Source organism: Nyctereutes procyonoides, unplaced genomic scaffold, assembly GCF_905146905.1.
Source record: "Nyctereutes procyonoides isolate TBG_1078 unplaced genomic scaffold, NYPRO_anot_genome, whole genome shotgun sequence".
Lineage (NCBI taxonomy): Eukaryota > Metazoa > Chordata > Mammalia > Carnivora > Canidae > Nyctereutes > Nyctereutes procyonoides.
This window is the reverse complement of record NW_026575142.1, coordinates 71,579,380-71,601,690: the sequence shown is the minus strand read 5'-3', so window position 1 is coordinate 71,601,690 and position 22,311 is coordinate 71,579,380.

The following is a 22,311-nucleotide window of genomic DNA, read 5'->3' as shown; positions in this document are numbered from 1 at the left end:
GCTGGTGGCCCCAGGGCACGGTGAGGAGGTCGGTGGGCCGCAGACTCCCGGGAGGACTGGTTGGGAGCAGCGGGGCCAGGGCCTCCCCGAGCTGTGGGCAGGGAGCCTGGGCCACGGGCGGCCGGCCCAGCAGGAGGCCTGCTCTGCGAGCGCTCACAGGTGTCCCTGGTGCAAGCCGAGGGGGCCCTCGTCCCCACAGAGGACCTCGCTCTGGCTTTCCCCGGGATCCACCCACCCCATCCTCCATCCCGACTCCCTTGTCTACCTGCCTCCAGGAAACCCCAGACCCTTTCCTTTTCTTTTGAGATATTTTTCCTTAAATCTCCTCCTGGCACCCACCTGCCTAAAGTCATCTCCTTACCCGGCGGGTGCGGAGCATCTTTCACGGCCTCCAGGCTGCATCCTGGGTGGGAGCAGAACCCCTGCCCTTGCAAACCGGTCCCCTCCCCACCAGGTACCTCGGCCCCTCGGGGTGGGGGGCCCTTTGCACTCCATTCCTGGCTGGTAAGGAGGGACTCAGGGCGGGTCAGACTCTGGAGTGACCCGAGTGACGTCTTTTGCATGTGAAACCGTCTTCGAGATTTTCAAAGGGCCTGAATTTGTCCTTCGACGTGGTGAGAAGAGAGATGCTAGAAATGATTGGGTTGGTTTGGTTGGTGCTGTTGACCGACTGCACAAGGAGAGGGGCCAAGTCAGAGGAGACACTGAGCTCCCTCTGGGGTCGCACCGTCTGGTCGCACCGTCTGATGCTTCAGGGATCGGGTGCCGTTGGAGAAGTTCCCAGGGAATTGTCATCGTCCCTGGCGTCTGCGATGTTCTTACCAGGGTCCTGGGGTGCTGTGCTCGATAACACACCACACCACCTCGTGCTGTCGATTCTAATTTAAATCATTCTCTAACGTTAGCTTGCTTGCGACTTACACCGTGGGCGATGCGGGCGTGCAGTCCTCTGATGACATAATATTTCTTCCTCCCGGGACCACTTAGACTACAAGGACCCATACGCACACACAAACTCCCAATACATGTCAGATGGTAGCGACCTATCAGGCAGTGTGCGAGGCCCTGACGAGCAAGTGGGTGGACAGGTTGGTGGTCTGTTGGTGAAGAGAGACAAGAGACCAGTCACCAAAAGGTAAATGAGAGTCAGAGATGGTAACGATGGTTATGGAGAAAACACAGGGTGATGTGATGAGAACAGGAGGAAAGGCCAAGGTAATCATGGAAGGCTTCCTGGGGAGGTGGCGCAGGTTGAGGCTGGAGGGTCATTGTCGAGGCAGCCACGCAGACAACTGGGAGAAGGGCCTTTCCGCCTGGCGCTGACCTCCACGGGGCCTACGTGCTGGGTTAAGCAATGCTTCTGTTTGCTCAGTAAAATCTTTTTTTTAAAAGATGTTATTTAAAAAATGAAATAAAAAAAAAAGATATTATTTATTTATGCACATGTGGGGGGGGGGGCAGAAAGAAGGAAGAGCAGGCTCCCGGTGGAGCAGGGAGCCCGATGTGGGGCTCGAACCCAGGACCCCGGGGTCATGACCTGAGCCAAAGGCGGACGCTCAACCCCTGAGCCACCCAGGCGCCCCCCCCCATAAAAATTTTTCGCCTCACATGGCAAGTAGGCTCCTTTCAAGAAAGCATTTGCTTTCTCACCAGTTTTGTCTACTGATCAAGAGCCAGTTGTATTTTTTTCCCCCAAATTTGTTTATACTGGTTGTGTGATCTCAATTATGCAAACTGATGAAATGCGATTTTGAAAAGAGAATCACTTTTATGGAAATGAACGTCAGCGGTAAGGGAGAGATTTTTCAAAAGGCAACTTGCTGAATTTTTGCTATCGCGTTAGGTGGAGGCAAGACAGCCATCAAAGTCGGAGAAAAATTATAGAAATATGGAAATATTTTGGACTTAGATTGCTTCACAAGAGTCTTTATGTTTTGTCACCAATTAAAGAAATTGAAACTGAAAATACTTGACAGTGTGGTGCATAAAGACAGATGACGCAGAGCTATAAAAAGTGGACCCGCGACCAAAATAAATTAATCTTGGCTCTTTATCAAATGACGGGTGGAGGCGTGTACATTTATGTTTTGGGTTAAAACAAAATGTTTATTACTGGTGTTTTACTACTTTGACTTATTTTTTTTTTCTTTTAACTGACCAACCCGCTGACCTGATTGGGTAAAATAAAAAAAGCACGGTATTATTTTTCTCCTAAGAATGAGATCCCGCTAGTCATATTGCTCTGTGACCTCTTTATTCCTATTTGGTATACCATCACGGATACGTAGTTTTAGGTGCTCTAATATTTCACTAGGCGAATAGAGCATCATTTTATTTATTTTTTATTTTTTATTTTTTTAATTTTTATTTATTTATGATAGTCACAGAGAGAGAGAGAGGCAGAGACACAGGCAGAGGGAGAAGCAGGCTCCGTGCACCGGGAGCCCGACGTGGGATTCGATCCCGGGTCTCCAGGATCGCGCCCTGGGCCAAAGGCAGGCGCCAAACCGCTGCGCCACCCGGGGAATCCCATCATTTTATTTTATTATTTTATTTTTTTAGCTACTTCCCCTGGTCAGATGTTTAAGGGATTTGAACTTATTACCACAATGATTGGCCTTAAGCACACATATTTACTGATTTTCTCAGAAGGAATTCCCAGCAGGTGAATCTTGGGCTTAAAGCCCGGCACGTGTCTGGGAACTTGGATGTCACGTGTCCTTCTGGAGCGACCTGGTTGGGAGGTTCCCTGAGGATTTCTGAGGCATCTGGTAGCCAGGGGGTAGGGTGCGCCGCTCAAGGTCGTGCGGGCACCGAGGGCCCCCGAGTCCAGGCGGCGCGAAGGACACCGTGAGTAGAACCTAGCAGCGAAACCTAGGACGCAGAGCCACAGCACGGCAGCAGTGCACCCTGCAGGGTCACCGTCGTCTGGCGGGACGCTGGCTTCTTGTCACTTGAAGCCTTTATTTTGAGTCACCAATAAAATGCAGCAGCATGTGAACTATTTGGGCGGCAGAGGCCCTTGTTGGCTCCCTGCCTCCGCGCACTAGAGGCTGCCCCTCGGGGTGCCCGGCCGCGGGCCGCACACCTGCTCCCTGCTGCACGATGTCCCCACAAGGCCGCGTGCATCCTCTGCTCACCGCTCCGGGTCCCAGGAAGTGCCCTTCTTCAAAACGACCCTCAGAGACTGCCCTGGACGGAGACAGGGGCGTCGGCTGCAAACCCGTAGAGGCCGCCCCGTGGCCGCGAGTCCGATGTCACACCGTTTCCGCACATGGCTGTCCCTGGATGTCTTGGGGCTGATGATGAGGCTTCCTGGGGTTTCCTGCTCACCGTGGCCCTGGGACTGTCAAAACCCCCGTTGAGAGCGAGACTGCTTTAAGGTGGAAATTAAATTCCAACCCAGGGAGCAGAGCCAGGAATTCCCGCCACATCCTCTGGAGATAACAGCACCTCTGGCCACCCTGTGGGCCGAAATGATTTCATAAGGGCCCCTTTTCTCTTCCAAAGTCAAGTAATGACTTCAGGACTTCAGGTTCTCTCCGTGGGTTCTAGCGAATGTCTTCTTCACTCCCACTGTGGCCTTGGAGGGACGTGTGGGCCCACCTGCTGGAGCAGATCCCCGAAGCCCCCAGAGGAGGAGGCTGGGGCCCTGTCCAGAAAGCTCCCCTCTTCCCAGAGGGGCAAGCTCACCCCAGACGGAGCCTTGGGAAGAGGTAATGCGGGCGAGCGGGGGGTGGCCGCCAGGTTCCGAGGAAATGGAAAGAAGGGAGCTGATGCCTGGTTGGGTAATCAGAGGCAGGCTCTCCGAGGAGGGGCCTGGGATGGGACTTGAAGGCCAGGCGAGGGGCAGTCGGCGGGTGCGGGGGATGGTGGTCAGCAGGTGTGGAGGGCCGGTGGTTCCCGGGGCCCCTCAGGATGAGGGACTTTAGAAAGAAGCGACCATCCCTAGGACAGGGGAGCAGAAGGGCCTGGCGCTCATGCCAGGGCCTGGGGCTTAGGGTCAGTCTCTGAACCCCCAGGCCGCTGGTCTGCGACGGGGACGGGGGTGGCCAGGTGGCTGGTGCTGGGGTCTGGGTTTCTGGGGCGGGCTGTGGCCTGGCACGTGGTGGGCACCCGGTGCCAACAGGCGGCTGTTGCAGGGCTGGGCCCCCTGGTAGCCCGACAGTGGCCTTCCCTCCTCCCGGGAGGTGCGGGAGCCTTGGGACTGTGGTCTCTTGCTGCCCCCCACCCGACCCCCACAAAGCAACGATCCTTCCTACCCATGGCTGCGCCTCCTTGGCTGCCAGAGAGGAGAATCAGGGATCATAGGTTTAATGAGTTCCTATTCCAGGTGAGGAGTTAGACTTTTTAAGAATTGGTGAATATGGACATTTTGTATTGCTCGTGGCCCGGTGTCGGACTCGTCAGCTTTCACGTAGGCCTCGGCGCAGTGGGTCACCTCACGTCCCCGTTGTCCTCCCTCTAGCCAACTGTGATACGCTGTCATCGTGTCCCTGCGCACAAGCTTTACGAGAAGAGTCTCCCGGTCTCCCGGTCTCCCGGGAGGGGTATTTTGGGAAGCAGCTCTACCGTTAAGAGGGAATGCGGAGTCCTCGGATGGCGTGGAGATGAGGCCTCCCAGAAAGCGTATCTGCATTCTCCTTTGTTGTGTCCCCATCCCCACCCCCTTTCTTTTCTTTCTTTTCTTTTCTTTTCTTTTCTTTTCTTTTCTTTTCTTTTCTTTTCTTTTCTTTTCTTTTCTTTTCTTTTCTCTTTTCTTTTCTTTTCTTCTTTTCTTTTCTTTTTTTTCCTTTCCTTTCCTTTCCTTTCCTTTCCTTTCCTTTCCTTTCTTTTCTTTTCTTTTCTTTTTTTCTTTTCCCCACTCCCTTTCTTTAGGCTTCCACTTGACAGTTTTAACAGCTTTAACTAACAGGTACAGTTAACATGGAGTGTGGCCGAGTCTGTTCGGGCCACTGCAATAAATATATCACGGACCAGGGGCTTCTAAACAACAATAATCCATTTCTCACCGTTGTAGGGGCTGAGAGTCCAGGGACCAGGGGCGGCCACCTTCTTGCTGTGTCCTCACGGGGCACAAGGCGGCCAGGGCCTCTCGTGTGTCTCCTCTGAAGGTGCTAATGTCGTTGGTGAGGGCTCCACCCTCCCGGCCGCGTCCTCTCCCCAGTGCCCACCTCAAATACCGAGGGGTCACAGGGTGAACTTATAGGGAGAAACAAACATTCTGACTATCGCGCGGCACGTTGTGCACGTCTATGACACGACCAGACCCGTGCACGGCCCCCTGAGGCCCTCGCCACCCTGGGGGTAGTGAAGTGTTCACCACGCTTAGGAGATGCCTCATGTCCCTGTTCCCTCACGTCGAGGCAACCAGCCACCCGCTTTCTATCACTATCACATGTTCTATTTTATAAACTCAGAATGACACAGTCCAATGCACCAGGGAAAGCCCATTGCTTACCCAAGCATCCATTGCCACCTCCTCCTCTTGAGTGCGTCCTGACTTCCATCACGGAGAGCAATGCAATCTCTAGAAGATTATTTCCCAGCCTCCTCTGCAGAGAGGACCTTGCCAGGGATGCATAAGCAGAAGCGTTCCATGAAACTTCTGTGAAGACTGTGCACGGGGGCGGGCTTGGCTGGGGAGGAGCCTTCCGTGTGTCTCCATCCCCCCTCCCGCCCGCCGCCCACCGGGGAGAGCACTGGTCCTCACTGGAGCTCCGCCCGCACCTTGGCCTGCAGGGGGACCTTGACGCTTAAAGCCATTTACCAATCTGGTGGGACGGAGATGCACCTGCACTTCTGCCGTCACTATGGTGCTTCGATTCTACACCTGCACTGTCTACATCTGGGCTTTTACGTGAGAGGGTCACAAACATCTAGTTTTCTCAAGCAACTCTTATTTTGCTGTTTTTTTCTTGGTGTGTGTGTGGGGGGGTGTATGCCATTGACCCTATCCTGACAGGAACGCTCACGCTTCTAGTTTTGCTTCCTTAGAGAAGTCCTAACAATGCCACCTGCTTTTTTTTTTTATAAATTTATTTTTTATTGGTGTTCAATTTGCCAACATCCAGAATAACACCCAGTGCTCATCCCGTCAAGTGCCCCCCTCAGTGCCCGTCACCCACTCACCTCCACCCCCTGCCCTCTTCCACCACCCCTAGTTCATTTCCCAGAGTTAGGAGTCTCTCATGGTCTGTCTCCCTTTCTGATATTTCCCACTCGTTTTTTCTCCTTTCCCCTTTATTCCCTTTCACTATTTTTAATATTCCCCAAATGAATGAGACCATAGAATGTTTGTCCTTCTCCGATTGACTTACTTCACTCAGCATCATCCCCTCCAGTTCCATCCACGTTGAAGCAAATGGTGGGTATTTGTCGTTTCTAATGGCTGAGGAATATCCCATTGTCTACAGAGACCACATCTTCTTTATCCATCATCTGTCGATGGGCACCGAGGCTCCTTCCACATTTCAGCTACTGTGGACATTGCTGCTGTGAACATCGGGGTGCAGGTGTCCCGGCGCTTCCCTGCATCTGCATCTTTGGGGTGAATCCCCAGCAGTGCAATTGCTGGGTCGTAGGAATACCACCTGCTTTTATTTCTACTCGGATTACACACCGGATATAAATCCTCTTGAACATTCGTGTTTCCTTTAGCTTTGACAGGGGATGGGTCACTGGGCTGGGGTCGAGCCAATTTGCTCAAAACCACCAGCAAGCAGCCCACCAACTGGTGGGAGCCCACCAATCTAGTAGGGACTCAGCTTCATTAAAGTGTTTGGTTTGCATTCAGTTGATGTACTCACAGCAGCCTGATCCCTGAGGCCCCCACACATCACATCCTCAGAATAAAGGGTTATACGTGAAGTGCCTTTTTTTTACCGTGAGGGAGTTTCATGATGCACGTCGCCGGGGGCCAGGGGGGCTTCTGACACCCTTTCTGGATGTAGAAGAAGAAAGAAGGTAGAGACTGCAGTCCTCGCCGGGGTGGGTGTCACGAGGGCTGGGGGGGGGGTGCCCTAGACACACGATTCCCCTCTTGGGGACGTAGTAGGGCCCATCACTGCCCATCACCATAGCGGACATGCCGGTCATCTCATACGTGTGAGAAGTAGCGTCTTGAGCCCTGCACCCGCCGCAGGTGTGGGAACCCCCGGGGGGCCTCGCCGGCCTCTACCCAGCTCCCCTGCAAGGCATCGGGCTTCCTGCTGTAAAATAGAAACTTAATTAAGGCCTGTTTGGGGCTGCATTCCTCGTGAAAAAGGGAAAATGGATGAACTATAATAAAGAAGAATTGGCCTAGGCTAACATTTGTGCCATTTTTCACTGGCATTTCTGGAAATTAAGCTATTAAATCAGGAGCGCGGGTCACACTGGCTTGATATTTATTTTTCATCCCTTGACGGCAAAATAAAAGGCTTAACTTATAATGACATAAAATCAACACCTACTGTGTTCCCTTCGTTCAGGCTGGTGTTCCCTCAGAAAACACCCCCCAGGTTTGTCCGATAGGATCTTAATTTTTTTTTTCTGCCTCCATAAAAGCCTGAAGCATATTGGTCGCGGAGCCATTATATTCTAGATGCTTTAAAAAGCTTCCTGTATGGGATCCCTGGGTGGCTCAGCAGTTGAGCATCTGCCTTTGGCCCAGGGCATGATCCTGGAGACCCGGGATCGAGTCCCACGTCGGGCTTCCTGCATGGAGCCTGCTTCTCCCTCTATGTCTCTGCCTCCCTCTCTCTGTGTCTCTCGTGAATAAATAAATAAAATCTTAAAAAAAAAAAAAAAGCTTCCTGTAATTCCTCTCATCCCCTGCCTAGGCCTCTAGTGAGAAAGCAGGGCCGGGTACTAGAAAGTTCCGTGGCTTCTAAACACATGTTGGCATTTTCTTCACAGGTTGGGGGCCCTTTGCGGGGTGTAGCGTTCTCAGACCGTGGTCGGCAGTGTCCTGAAGGCAGAGCCTCAGATCCTCCACGACGTGCTTAGCTCAGACTCCTTTATTTTAGCTTGAACGTCACAGGGGCTTTTAAAAAAAAAATAGTGTTTCCTGACGTCTTCATCGTTTTCCAACTGGGCACATTTTTTCTTTTGCCGTTGAAAAATGTGTGTATACGGGATTCACCTTGTCCTCACGACATCCCTACCCTCGAAGATGAAGGTATGTCGACTTGCTTTCCTTAATTTTTTTTTTTTAGAGGTTGGGGGCGTTGAGAGAGAGAGAGAGAGAGACTCCAAGCAGCAGAGGGGCGGGGGGGGGGGAGACCCGGGGTGCCTGGGGCAGGGGCAGCGGGTGGTGGGACATGTGCTGCGGGGAAGCGGATTCGGATCCACCCGCGGCCTGCCGGCGGCTGTGACCAATTGGCTTGCTCTGGGCCCAGATCTGCTTCCACCTTAGACCACCTCCCACCGTGTCGGAGGCCCCGGGCGGTGCACGGGAACCTCAGGGCACCCAGGGCCTGTTTGCACCCTCCTGCGCGGGGACCCGGGCCGCTGACTGCGTCCTCACCCTGCCCTTGGCTTCTCGGCCTGTGATAAGGAACCCCCAGTGACAGAGCATTTTTGTGCTTCCTCCAAAGTTGCTGGGATCTCTTAGAAGAGATTCTTTTAGGGGCGCCCGGGGGCTCAGTGGTTGAGCGTCTGTCTTCGGCTCAGGGCGTGACCCCGGGTCCTGGGACCGAGTCCCGCATCGGGCTCCTGCATGGAGCCTGCTTCTCCCTCTGCCTGGGTCTCTGCTTCGCTCTCTCCGTGTCTCATGAATAAGTAAATAAAATCTTAGAAAAGACAAGACTCTTAGGGTTTTACAGCTGGTGAGTCTGTGGTCAGGAAGCGGGGCGGTTCGGGAGAGCGGGCCGCGGGGGTAGGGAGGGGGCCTTGCCTGGGGCCAGGACACTTTTTCCCTCCTCGAGGGTCCCCTCGGTGTCCACAGGGGCAGCCAGGCCCGGGCGGGGCTCAGGCAGGAGGGGCCGAGCCCCTTCCCAGCAGCTCCTGATCAGGGGCTTGATGGAAAGCCAGCCTCAGCCTGCGGCCCAGGCACAGCTTCCGTGGATTCCAGGGCCTCCCCGGGGTCACCGTGTCGGGGTCCCACTGTCCCGTCCTCCCTCTCCAGGGCCTCTGCGGGGTCACTGTGTCCCGGGCCTCACTGTTGTGTCCTCCCTCTCCAGGACCTCCGCGGGGGTCACTGTGTCGGGGCCTCGCTGTTCCGTGCTCCCGTTTTGTCCGTTCAGCTCCGTCCTTTTCCATCTGTCCATCGGCTTTTGAACTCTGAATTTTCTCACCGCGCCCACTTCCCCTTCCCCGTGCCCTCGGGGCTCCTGCCTGTTATTTGGAGGCTCCTGCCCTCCTCGGGTGAGTTGCCATCGTCCCCCCGAACCTGCCCCCCTGCAGGGCCCTGATGCTGGGTCGGCCCACTGCGGGCTTGGCGGCCACGGTTCCAGGCCCTGCTGCATCCAGGGCTCTTGGCGTCGCTTGGCCAGCGGCTGGGCCGCAAGGGGACCTCACCTGTCCTGGAGCCGACACGGGGTGGAGGCCGTGGCCGGACCTGGTGAGGGCTGCAGGCTCCTTGGGGGGCTCCTCGTGGGAGGCCCCGGGCAGCCTGACCCCGAGCCCTGTGCCAGGGCCTTTCCGTGGCCAGCGAGCCCCACGCCCTGGTGCCACCCTCCAGGCCTGTCCCAGGAGGCCGCCCGCCGGGAGGACAGTGACCCTTGGGCGGACGCCCTCCTGCCGCTGGCCACGAGCCTCCCACGCGCTCTGGTTCCATCTTCTCTCCCGCAGCATCTTCACACCCTCTGGTCGGCCGGCGGGACCCACCTCCTCCCAGCGGCGTCCACGCAGCGGGCGCCACAACCACGGGCCGGTCTCCGGGCCCTGGCATCTCCGCTCATTGATCTGGATCTTCAATCTGCATCTTCCAACAAAACGCCACAACAGTGGCTTCACCTCGTGCCACCGAAAAATGCCTTTTTGCTGGGAAAACTCTTCAGAGAGAGCCTACTCCAGACATCTGGGAACTGACAGCCTGGAGGCCCGCAGATCAAAGGGAGAATTAGACACTCGAAAACCTCCACTTTCTTAATTAATAATAAACTCCTCAAATTAAGAGAAGATTTGGATATGATAGAAGTATTACTTTTTCACAAAAGTTTTTTCTTTTTCTTTGTTTCTTTTTACCAGGATTGTCCCAGACTTTCTCTGAAAGGAATATTTCCTCCTCCTGCCAGTTTTCTCTTTTCTTTTTTTCTTTTCTTTTCTTTTCTTTCCTTTCTTTTCTCTTTTCTTTTCTTTTCTTTTTTCTTTTCCTTTCCTTTCCTTTCCCTTTCTTTTCTTTTCTTTTCTTTTCTTTTCTTTTCTTTTCTTTTCTTTTCTTTTCTTTTCTTTCTTTTCCTTTCCTTTCTTTCTTTCTTTCTTTCTTTCTTTCTTTCTTTCTTTCTTTCTTTTCTTTTCTTTTCTTTCTTTTTTTTCTTTTTTCCACCCTGTAAACATGTAATTACATAGCAGGGAGAAGGAAAGACACGTGCAGCCTGGGCACCGGACGTGAGGCGTCAGGACCCGAGTAGACGCAGGCGGTGGAAAGCTCTGGTAGGGTCTCCCAGGAGACAGCCGCCCTCCCTGGCTTGCCTTGCCGTCTCCAGCGCTGGCTGTGCTCTGCTGCTGCCCTGCCCCCCAGCGTGAGGCCAGCCCCCCTGCCCCTCTGGAGCCCCCAGAGCGCTCCCTGCTGCAGGGCCCATCTTCCCTGAGGCTGTTCCCAGCCCCGGCCGCAGCCCCCAAAGGACAAGGGTTAGGCCTTCCTGAACACGGCTGTTCCCCAGAATGGTATGTAGCACCTCAGAGGCATCCAGAACCTTTTTCTTCTTAAATGGAAGGATGAAGAACTCGCTCTATGGTGGGGGGGGGGGGTGTGGTAAGGTGCTCGCAAAGGTGGCTGTAGCAACACCTCACATCCTTTTGCACCGTGACCAGGCTGCTCTTTGCATCAAGAGCCGGAGTCTATCCGCTCCACACCGTGAATCCGGGCTCCCTTGGGCTTACTGTGCCCCACAGCTCGTGGCACAAGTGGGGTTGTAGGACTTCTGAGGTCCCGCGGCTTCAGTTGTCACCATCTTGGAGCAGACCCTCCATCGAGGAGGCCCACTTAGCCTCATGGCTCACCGAAGAAGAAATGAGGGGCTAAGCCAAAAGTTCCCCTCTCCTCCATCTGCCCCATGTGGGAGTGAGGCCTTCTAGAATGATCCACCCCAGCCAAGCAGCACAGATGCATGAGCAAGCCCAGCCAACGCAGGTGGAGAAGAGGTGAGCCGTCTCAACTGACACCTGCCCAAACTGTTGATGCAGAAATGTGAGCAAATAAATGGTGTTCCCCCCCCCCAAAGATTTATTTATTTGAGAGAGTGCACGTGTGCAGGTGGGGGAAGAGCGGAGGGAGAGAATCTCAGGCGGACTCCCCGGCCAATAGGGAGCCCAACCCAGGGCTCGATCTCAAGATCCAGAGATCATGACCTGAGCTGAAGCCAAGAGCTGGACACTTGACCGACGGACCCACCCAGGCAGGCGCCCCTAAATGGTCGTTGTTGTCATCATTAAATGCTGCAGGTGATTTGTTGTGTAGCCGTGACTGGTACGGGATTTTTCAGATTTTCCTCAACATAGGAGTTCTCCTCCCGATTCTCAAACAAGAGAATCTGTAAAGCCTGCCTCCTCCCTTCATCCCCGTGGCTTCACTGCGCCCTCAAAGGTAAAAGCCATTCCTGGGTAAGCAAAAGCAGCTAGACTTTACAGTGAGCAAATCGGATGAAATTCCTGAACAAATCTGTGATAAAATGCAGTTGATGAAGAATCTGCTTTTTTTATTTTTTTTTTATTTTTTTACTTATGATAGTCAGAGAGAGAGCAAGAGAGAGAGAGGCAGAGACACAGGCAGAGGGAGAAGCAGGCTCCATGCACCGGGAGCCCGACGTGGGATTCGATCCCGGGTCTCCAGGGTCACACCCTGGGCCAAAGGCAAGCGCCAAACCGCTGCGCCACCCAGGGATCCCCGAAGAATCTGCTTTTAAAGAAAATCATTCTTTTTATGAATTCACCCTGATGATAGAGAAATGTCTCGTACCAATCAGAGAAAATTTGGAAAAGTCGATAATTATAGAGAAATGATAGAAGTAAAATTCCAAGTGTGGAAGCTGCTCCTACAGCTGACCCACGGCTACCACTCCTGCTCCGTGTCGGCGTGTTCTGGGTCCCAGGCGTTTCATTCAGGAACACGGGCCGTCTCTTCATTCCTTTCAATCTTCTTTTGGGTGTCTCCTTGCAGGAGGGCAGACCATGGCACCCCCAACAGGCCCCTTGGGATGCTAATTATTTTGAACTAATGTTTCTTATTTGTTTGTTTGTTTGTTTGTTTGTTTATTTATTTATTTGAGAGAGAGAGAGAAGCAGAGACACAGGCAGAGGGAGAAGCAGGCTCCATGCAGGGAGCCCGACGTGGGATTTGATCCCGGGACCCCAGGGTCACACCCTGAGCTGAAGGTGGCGCTGAACCGCTGAGCCACCCGGGCTGCCCTGAACTAATGTTTCTCATAAACAGTGGGAGCAAGGACACTCTGAGCCTCCTTTTCCCCCTGAAAGCAAGAAATCAGTCCCTCATGTAAAGGGAGGGGAGGAGGCATCCTTATTAGCACAGATAAGGAATCTCAGGCTGCCAAGGCTGCGTAAACAAACCCTGTTACTTTTTTTTTTTCCTTCAATTTTTAAAGATCTAATTCAATTAATCAAGAGACAGTGCATTATTCGCCGCGGTGATTATCCGTCTTATAGAACACCCAGTGCTCGCTACACGTGTGTCCTCCTTGATGTCCGTCCCCCACCCAAACCCTGTTACCGCGTCACTAACTTGCTACCGCAAGCCCCCCCACCTTTGTCTTGCCGATTCTTCACAAGTGTATTTTTTCTTTGTCTAAAGGGCATGAGAGCTGCCTGCTTCAGTCACTTTTCTGAGTCTCCTGTCTTTATGGGCTCCTATACATGCAGAATTAAATTGGCTTTTCTCTCGTTAATCTGCCTTATGTCAGTTTAATTATTCGCCCAGGCGAAGGACCTGGAAGGGAAGAAGGAGCAGTTTTCCTTCCCTGCAGGTGTCTACATGTAAGATTGGCATATGCCATTTTAGGTTGCTTTTAAAGAGATTTTTGGAGTTACTATGAACAGCCTTTTTTTTTTTATGAACAGACCTTTATAAAAGTCACATAACAGTTGCTGTATCATTTATCTGTTGTGATGACAATGCTGCTTAACAGACAACCACAGACTCTAGGGGTGCAAAATTGTAAGCTCTTACCTTCCTTGGGAGTTGGCGGGACAGCCTGGGTGTTTGTGTGGTCCTGGCTGAGCTTACTCATGAGTCTACACTTAGCTGTGGGTTGGTGAGGTGGCCAGGTAAGGAGGCTCTTGTAGGTGCAGGGGGCAGCTGCTGAGAGCTGCCCTGGGGAGGTCTCTGCTCGTATGACTAGTGACCCGACTCAGCTCCATCCGTTTCATCTTCACCAGCTTAGCCCAGGCACGTACTTTCTGCAAGTGGCAGAGACCTGCCAATTCGTTGCAAGGAAGAGGCGGCATGAGAAGTGGGAATATGCAAGCACCTTTCCAAGGTACCGACTGAGTGAAGTTTGCTGGTGACAAATTGGCCAAGGCAGGCCACAGAGCCAAAACTGGTGTCAATGTGGGGAGACACTGGCAAATGGCACAGGGACAAGGACTTTAAAGGAAAGCAATTGATATATATTTGTCTTTTGAATGACCATTTTTTAGTTACTTCCGAAGGACAGTTTACTAAATTGTCGTGTTATCCTCTTTTGATACCTATAATTTTAACCTCTATTTAACATGTGAATGCATTGACAACAACTTCCAGAGAGTTGGGCACTTTGTGCTGTTCTGACCCCGATACAATGGGAAGTGAAAGGACAGCAGCAGCAGTGCCAGCCTCCAGGTCTGGACATGTTCATGATGAGAGCTTGTTGATACAGCTGCTAAGATCCAGCAGAAGGCCAGAGAAAGTACTAGTATCCCATGCCCCGGGTGTAGGAGTGGCTAGAGGATACGGGGCTGGGGGGTGATGGCATTTCTGTGACTGGGCAGGAGGCAGAGACAATGGGCAACATGACCCCACATGCCGCCTGCAGGGAGTGTGCATGGTGCTTGGGGATGGCAAGGTGCTCACACCCTTATAAGGTGAGTTATTCTAGCCTCTAGGGAGATCGAGACCCAATGAGGGGATCTCCTTGGGCATGTGGGACTTTGGAAATCTACAGAGGAGGTACAACAAATTCTTAGGGAGTCCGGAATGAGACAGGCCATCTGTAACCCCGTGTTTGAAGGCCGCTGTTGGGCTACATTTATTGTAGGAACAAAAGCCAAATACTCTAGTTTGCCCCCAACACCTGGTACGGGATGCTGAGATCCATGCTGGGCCCAGTTGTAGGATAAGACATTTAGGATGTTGGGCAATCCACGGCTGATCTGGGGGGAACCGGCAAATCCTGGGAATGGGTATGGGCTGAGGAAAGACTAGAGATAGAAGGACCTGGAAAGGCCAATTGGCTGCAAAGGGTCTGGTGAAAGTAACCTGTGAGCAGATGCGGTTAGACCTTGTTCCTGCCAGGACCCCACTTGAACAGATAGACTGGCCGTCCAACACCGCGTGGGTCCTATTCAGGGTGGGTGCCTCCCGTGCCCCAGGGGTAGGATGCGGGCCAAGGTTGTCTCCAGGTACAGGTCACTCAGAGGCAGTCGGAGGTGATTGGAGGCCTTCGTGCTGAGCTCAGTCTTCATTGGTCCCCCTGCAATAAACAAAAGGTGACAACTCTAAATGACACTGAGCTGAACACACTCTAACACGCGGTGACCCTCAGAAGCTTTCTGCTCCCTCAGGGCCATCCATCCGTGCGTACGGAGGACAAAGGGTCACGGTCAGGAGAGTCTCTTTGAAACTGCAGACGGCGTGAGAATATGAGGCTTTTATCTCTCCAATAGCAGAGAACATACTGGGCACTGATATTTTCCTTTTTTTTTTTTTTTAAAGAAGATTTTTATTGATTTATTTGAGCAGGGGGATGGGGCAGAGGAAGAGGGAGAGAGTCTCAAATACACTCCCTGCTAAGGGCAGAGCCCTTGATCTCATGTCCCCAAGACCGTGACTGAGCTGAAATCAAGAGTCGGCGGCTCAACTCGCGGAGCCGCAGCTGTGCCCTGAAGAGCACTGATATTTCAGTTCATTTCATTTTAGTTTTTGAAGATTTATTTATTTGAGATGGAGGACGGGTAGAGGGAGAGAGAACCTCAAGCAGACGCCCTGCTGAGTGCAGACCTGACCAGGGGCTCGATCCCACCACCCTGAGATCACGGCCCGAACTGAAATCCAGAGTCAGTCACTCAAGCACCTGAGCCACCCAGGCACCCCATTTTTTAAAAGATTTATTTATTTATTTGAGAGCGAGAGAGCGGTGGGGGGAGGAGCACTGGTATTTTAAAAGGTCAAGCTCTGCACACCTCTTTTGGTAAATTCTGTCCCTGGGTTAAGGTGATCAAGCCAGTGCTGAGGAGAAATGTCAACTGAGCGCCCGTAAGCCTACTGTCCCCCTAAAGAGAGGTAACTGCTGGATATAAGTTGCCTGGGGGGTAGGACGTGAGGAATAGGAGAACCCGCCCCCCATCAAGGGCTGGGTTGAGAGCGTGCTCCATCAGCTCAGCCCGCCGTGGCTCTAACTCCCACTTTGACCAGATGGTACCCGGCCTCCTTGCAGCACAGCGGCACCCTGTCCAGCAGCCCTCTGCCGCCAGACACAGGCGCCACCGGGCCCGGGAGGGTATGTGGAGCCCCAAATGTCCTGCCGCTAAACCCGTGCGGGCGCCAGTGACCTATGGAGACAGGAGGGGAACCTTCTGCTGAGGCCCGGTGTCTACAGCCGTGGATCCAACCAGGGCAGCCTGTCCGCAGGGACGGCAGCTTCCAGTCAGTCCACCACGGACCCCATCTGGGTGGAAACAGCAATGAACCTCAGCTGCCAGCAGGCTGGACCCAGAGAGGAGTGGCTGGTGCCACTGGAGAGCTTGACAGGTAACCCTTTGCACCGACAGTTGGCCTGTTCTAAAGAGATTAACTCTACGGTGGGGACAACGGGAAGCCAGGGGACAGATGATAGTGACTGAGCTCTTACGGGATCAGAGTATGTAGAAAGACATTGAAGTTTGCCTGCGAGAGCCTGAGGCGACCCTCACTGTTCAGGAACTGCAGCAGGTGGGTGTTGTGGGCTGTGCCCATTGTGCTTTCACGGGGGTCCCAGTCTTGCCTATGGGGCAGTAGGCCCTGGGCTCATTACTCAAAGGTGTTAAAGCCTCAGGACAGTGCTTCAGTCACGCGTGGCCTTGGTGGTTTTACAGACACGCCTGCCCAGACACCCAACGCCGTAAAGATATGGAAACTGTGGGAAACAGACTCTCGCTGTGAATCGATGCGATGTGGCTGCTGAGAACACCAGGCCCCATCATGCCTAGGAAAGGTGGCGTCTACTGGAATTGGCAATTGAACGTTGCATAGTGCGTTACTTTGCACCCCGAGGGAGGGGGATCTACTCAGTTTCCTCTGGGATCCTGTTGTCCCGCCGTAAGCTAAACCTGTTAAAATGTACTGTACCTGGAATGGAACACACACCATCGAAAGAGAGGAGAAGGTGAGGGTCTTGATCTGACATGTCCTGCCCCGGGTCCATCTCCTCATCCTTGACGGTGCTGTCTCCTTGGCCAACATGTATGGTATGTGTGACCAGCTCAAGTTCTTAAAGCTTCAGCCACATTAACATCTGAAGTGTAATTTTTAGAGGAGGAGACCTCCCCTTACAAGGTCCTACTAAATATCTGTCTTTTTGACGTTAGACTTCTGCTGCCTCTGTGGTGTCTGGTCATGGGATGGACACCTGCTGGAAAGACCTGTGTGCGGTGGGCCCACTCACATGCCCAACAAAGAAATCAGTCCAACCGTTGGCGATGTGGGCGGCTTCCCCTCAAGACAGCTCATCAGAATGGCCATAGTTGATATTACCACTTCAGGGAGGGGATTGGAAGGCCCTAAATCAGCACATTGAGGAAGAAAAATACCTAAAAATATCCTTAAACTACCACCATGAGAGCCATGGGTGGTCACGCTCAGATTCAGGATGAGTTTATGTGACTTACCTCAGTTATGGACCTTTGGCCCTCGGGCAACCCTTTGTTGAGAACAGAAAATTTACCCTAAGCAGAACCGGCCCAGTTGTATGAGGAATGTGGGTATCACTGGAACTGTGTGGCCAACCTGTCACGTTCCAGGATAGTGACTGGTTGGCACGGACTGGTTGGGCCGCCCAGGTGTTCACTAGGTCGCCCCGAAGGGAACCCAGTGGTGTGAGGTGCAGGTCTTTGGCCGTGGCTCCGCACTTGGGTGGCTGGGCCCCTGAGCCCTGGGTTTTCCCTGCACGCAGGGCCACCAGTTGCCCACCTCCCTCTCCTCAAGGCCAGGTGAGCACGTTCTGCTCTCCACTGGGATGATGCGCCGCTAACTTTGTTCCTTCCACGGCGTGGAGGATGCTACAGCACCTGCCAAATTCACAGTCTACATGTAGGTTTTGCACAGTCCGCTACACGCGCCCTGAGGTTAGCCCGTACTGCGTTCACCGGCCAAGCTTCCGCTGGCAAAACCTGTCATCGCCGAACATTGCAACGTCTCTAATGAACAAAGCTGTCCTCCCAGGCAGGGCGGCCTTGGCCATCATTGCTGTCTCACAATGCACAATGCACACACGCACGCACTTCCCCAGACAGAGTGTTCTGTGTTCGTCCCCATAAGTTGGCTAATGTGTCATCTTTAATGACACGGAAATTCCCTCTTGGTAAAAAACCAAAACCAAAACCAAAAAAGTCACTTATTTATGGAGATCATCATGAGGCTCAGTGTTTCCTCTTGCACTTGTCTACGCTGTTCCCACCACATCTGTCTCTGGTACAGCTGGGCAGCTGCCCCCAGGGCCACCTCCTCACCAGGGACACCCCCTGCCAGCTGCTCCGGCTCATTGCAAGGCAGCGAGAGCCAGTCACAGGGGGAGGACGTGACCTCGGCTGGCCCCAGAGCTACATCGGGGCTCAGAGGCTCGGCACCCCGCGGGGGCCCTGGCGTGTTGGCGGCTTGCCTTCACTATAAATGAAGTATAAATGTATATATGTATGTATAAATGTATAAATGCAGATGTATATGTACCACGGTGCAGCCCTGAGGGGCCCGGGGGAGCTGGGGCCACCGGCGTACGTATGACCGCACCCAGGTAAGGGCCTTCCGTGTAGACATCCGGCCCTCGGGCAGGTGCGTGTGCACACCTGCCGCGCGGGGAGCCCCACAGCAGCCTCGTGGGCAGGTCCCCGCTGACCGGCCCTCCACCCGCCAGCCTGGGGCTCAGTCCTCCCAGGACTGGGCCAGTTCGCGAAGCCACAGATCCGTAGTTGGAGCTTCTTGCGGGATCTGTTAACACACGACGCTCATGAGCCTCACGAGGTAATGCCCGGCTCGCCCTTATGAGAGAAACAGCTCATGTCACCAAGTGCGTGTTTGCTGTTGAGCACTAGGCTGGCATTGTATTGAGAAATTTTGCATTTATATTTGTAAGTCCTTTATAGGGTGGGTATATTTTTTCTTGGACAGTTTGTAAAATCTGGATTATTTTATAAAGGGCGTTGTATAGCTATAATCGTTTTCTAAGGCTTTGGGAGGGCTTAATAATGTGGAAATGATCACTCCTAAATATTAAAAAAATCAATAGTAAACCTATAGACACTTGAGTCCTTTTTTGAGCTACTATGTTGATAAAAATTTCAGCTTATTTCATGATAATTTATGTAGTCAAGGCTTCCTTGATTGTATTTGGATAGTTTTCTAAAAATTTATTCATTGAATTTGAGTTCTCTTGCAAAATTATAAAAACTAAGTCTTAAATTTTTTTCTCTCTCTGTGCTTATTCATATTAATACAATGCATGTTTTTTTCTCCCGTAATATTGAATTTTTAAGAGGAAAAAATTTACCTAAATTGTTTTCTAAAGAACTGATTTTTTTATTTATTCAATTTTGATTTTCAAAAAAAAGTTTATTCACATTGTCTTACTTTGGTTTATCCTACTCGTGCTCTATTTCTCAAATAAATAAATAAATAAATAAATAAATTAATTAAAAAAATATAGCCTTGGCAGGAGCTTGCTAACTTTTATGTACTGAGCTTTCATTTTCAGTTTGTTACATAGTTTTAAAATTCCAGTGTTGGTAAGCGCCCTGACCAAATAGTTCAGGGAGATGTTTTAAAATTTCTGACTATGTGGACTATTTTATTTTTAAGCATTATTACTGTATTATATTACTAATTGATTATAGGCAGAGAAAGTGAGTTACAATTTTTATTTGTTCTACTTTTTCTCTGTTTATCTTCTTTGCGAATTGGTTTAGGATTAATTTTGCACATGATACATTGATTCTTGAGAAGATAAATCCTCTCTAAGGTACACAATTTAATAGCCAGGTACTAATTTCTTTACATCTTTCAACTGAAACTCAGATTCTTTGAATTGTCTAGGTATTTCTTTTCTACTTTATTAATCAAAATCTCACAGAAATGTTAGTCCCTAGTATAACTTGGGGAAACTGAAAGCCATAGTTCCAGTAAGTGTGTGTTCTAAATCAGACAGTTTGGGCCCAAATCCTAACTCTGCAAATTCCTACATCAGTGATTGTCTGAGCCTGTTTCTATGTCTAAAAAAAAAAAGGATAATAATACATGGCTTCGTTTGATTGCTATGAGTAGGAAATGAGATATTCTGTGTGACTCCTTGGCATCATATGATGTACAGTGAGAACCCAATTAATAACTGTTGGCTGTTGCATCTGGTAGCTCTATTTTGATACTCATCTTGAATGCCTTTCAGTTTTAGTTTCCTCTAGTCTGTCTTTTTCAGAAGTATGCGTTTCTTCTGATCAGATTGGTGTTCCATTGATCTCTAGAATATTTTCCCTATAGTTCGTATGAATTTTTGCATCCTTACGTGTGAATCGAAACAAATAGGCCCAGGCCCAGTATTTGCCAACAAAGAAGGTATATCAGCCTTGGCTCCCCTCTTAGTCCAAATGAATCTTGTTAAATACTGTTCTCGAACCCAGGTCTGCAAAGTAGATTATTATGCAGATTCTTAGTCCTATACGTATTTTTCATTAGATATTTGACTTACACAGTTACTCTGGTTGAGGTAGGGTCCCTTACTCTCAGTACCTGACTTCTGACAATTGGAAGCAAGGTAGGACTTGAAAAGCTGCAAAATCCTGCTAGACACCGCTGACAATTCCTAGCTCTTCTCCTATTTCTGTGCTGGTGCTTCTCCTTCCAGGACACAGCGTGGCATCATCTATCTACACGATAGTACATGTTGATTTCTGAATTGTATTCTCTATACGGATGTAGGAAGGGGGGTATTAACTGAGGGAGAAGCTAGCATAGTGGCTACCTCAAAGAAAGTACCCTTGGCTTGCCCCCAACTGATTTGGACCCTACAACCTTGAACCATGGGGCAGGCAGAGAGTGTGAGAGGGAAACAGTGTGTCCCTGTCTTTGTCAAAAGCGACATGCTTAGAGCTGGTATCCAATCTTGTGTTTTCCCATGACTTGATTCTGCATTTTGTTCTATAGGTCTTATAGTTCATGCAAATTCTTTTCACATTAAGCAACAAATTGACATTCTTAGATTTTCTATAGTAGGTATTTTTATTTTTTCTTTAATTTCACTTGTATTTTTAGTAAGATGTTAGGAGAAGTTGCACTGGGGTCTGCAATTCAGAAGTGATATAAAAATTGAAGTCCACACTGTCAGCTTTAATAATTATACTATACTGATGTGGAACAGATAATTTGGGGTTTATACAACCTGAGGCAAAGAAGGGGTTTAGTGAAGGATGCAGCCATGTAACAAGGAAAGCTGAAAAGGATCTGGAAAGAACCAAGGGAGAGATGTTTTCTTTAGTCACTTCTGGCAAAGCGTTTCATTCATTTCTTAGTAGAAATTGGAAGTTATTGTGTAAATACGCCAACTGAGATCAATTGACAGTGAATGTGTATCTTAAAGAAAAATGTGAGATCATGTCTAGGCTCAGCTACAAATTGAGATACAGAACAGTTAGGAAGGGCTGCTACGGTGTAGGATGTGCTGTGAATATACAGCGGTAGTACTCTATCGGTAGGGTAATCACTGCAGTAGATTCTCATTGTGTCAGGTCAGGTCCTTTGAGAAGCTGAGGTCAACATGGGATTATATACGATTGAGATTCTGGGGACAAATGCCAGCGAAAGGTGAAAGAGGAGGGAATAGGAGTCAGCAGGTAGAGTCTTTAGGCGGTGATGCAGGTTTAGGACTTGTGAAAGGAAAGAGAAAAGAAAGGACTGGGTAGCAGGAGTCACAGACCACGGTGTATTTCTGAGAATGTTTTGACCAGGTTGTTGGGAAGTCCTTGAGCAAAGACTGCCCGTTGGAAGAATCCGGCCTTGGACAGTAATGGGCCAGGTTTAGCAGCCACTGGGTGGGAACCCCGAGGGAAAGTGTGGCCTTGCTGTGAATACCACGGTAGATCCCAAGAGTGGCAACTAGAGCTATCAGTCTCCTTTAACATCTGCTATTTACAGAGTGCATACCATGGTCCATGCAATTTTAATATTTCATTTACAAAAACAGAGTTGTTGAGGTGCCTGGTGGCTCATTCAGTTGGACGTCTGACTCTTGGTTTTGGCTAAGTCGTGATCTTAGGGTCACGAGATCGAGCCCCACGTTGGGCTCTGTGCTCTGTGGGGAGTCAGTGGAGATTCTCTCCCTCCCCCTCTGCCCCTCCCCTCTGCATTCTTTCTCTCTCTCAAATAAATAAGTTAATCTTTTTAAAAAAAACCCTGAATATGTAAGGTGCATGATATTATCCAGATTTTATGAATAAAGAAGCATCAACTTGGAGAGAATAAATAATTTAAAGTCACACAATCAGGAAATGGCAGTGCCAGAGTTTGAAGTTAGATCTGTAGAGACATGCTAGGATTCTTTTGGCCAAAAGCAATAGAAAATGCTTTTTTTAAGAGAAGAAATTATTTTTAAGATGTAAGCGCTGTAGTTGTACAGAACCCGATGGCAGATACACAGCCAGAATGGCCTAGAAGCTGGGACTGGCTTGCTGTCAGGACGCTGTCTCCATTTCTCACCTGTGCTCCTCTAGTGGATCTGA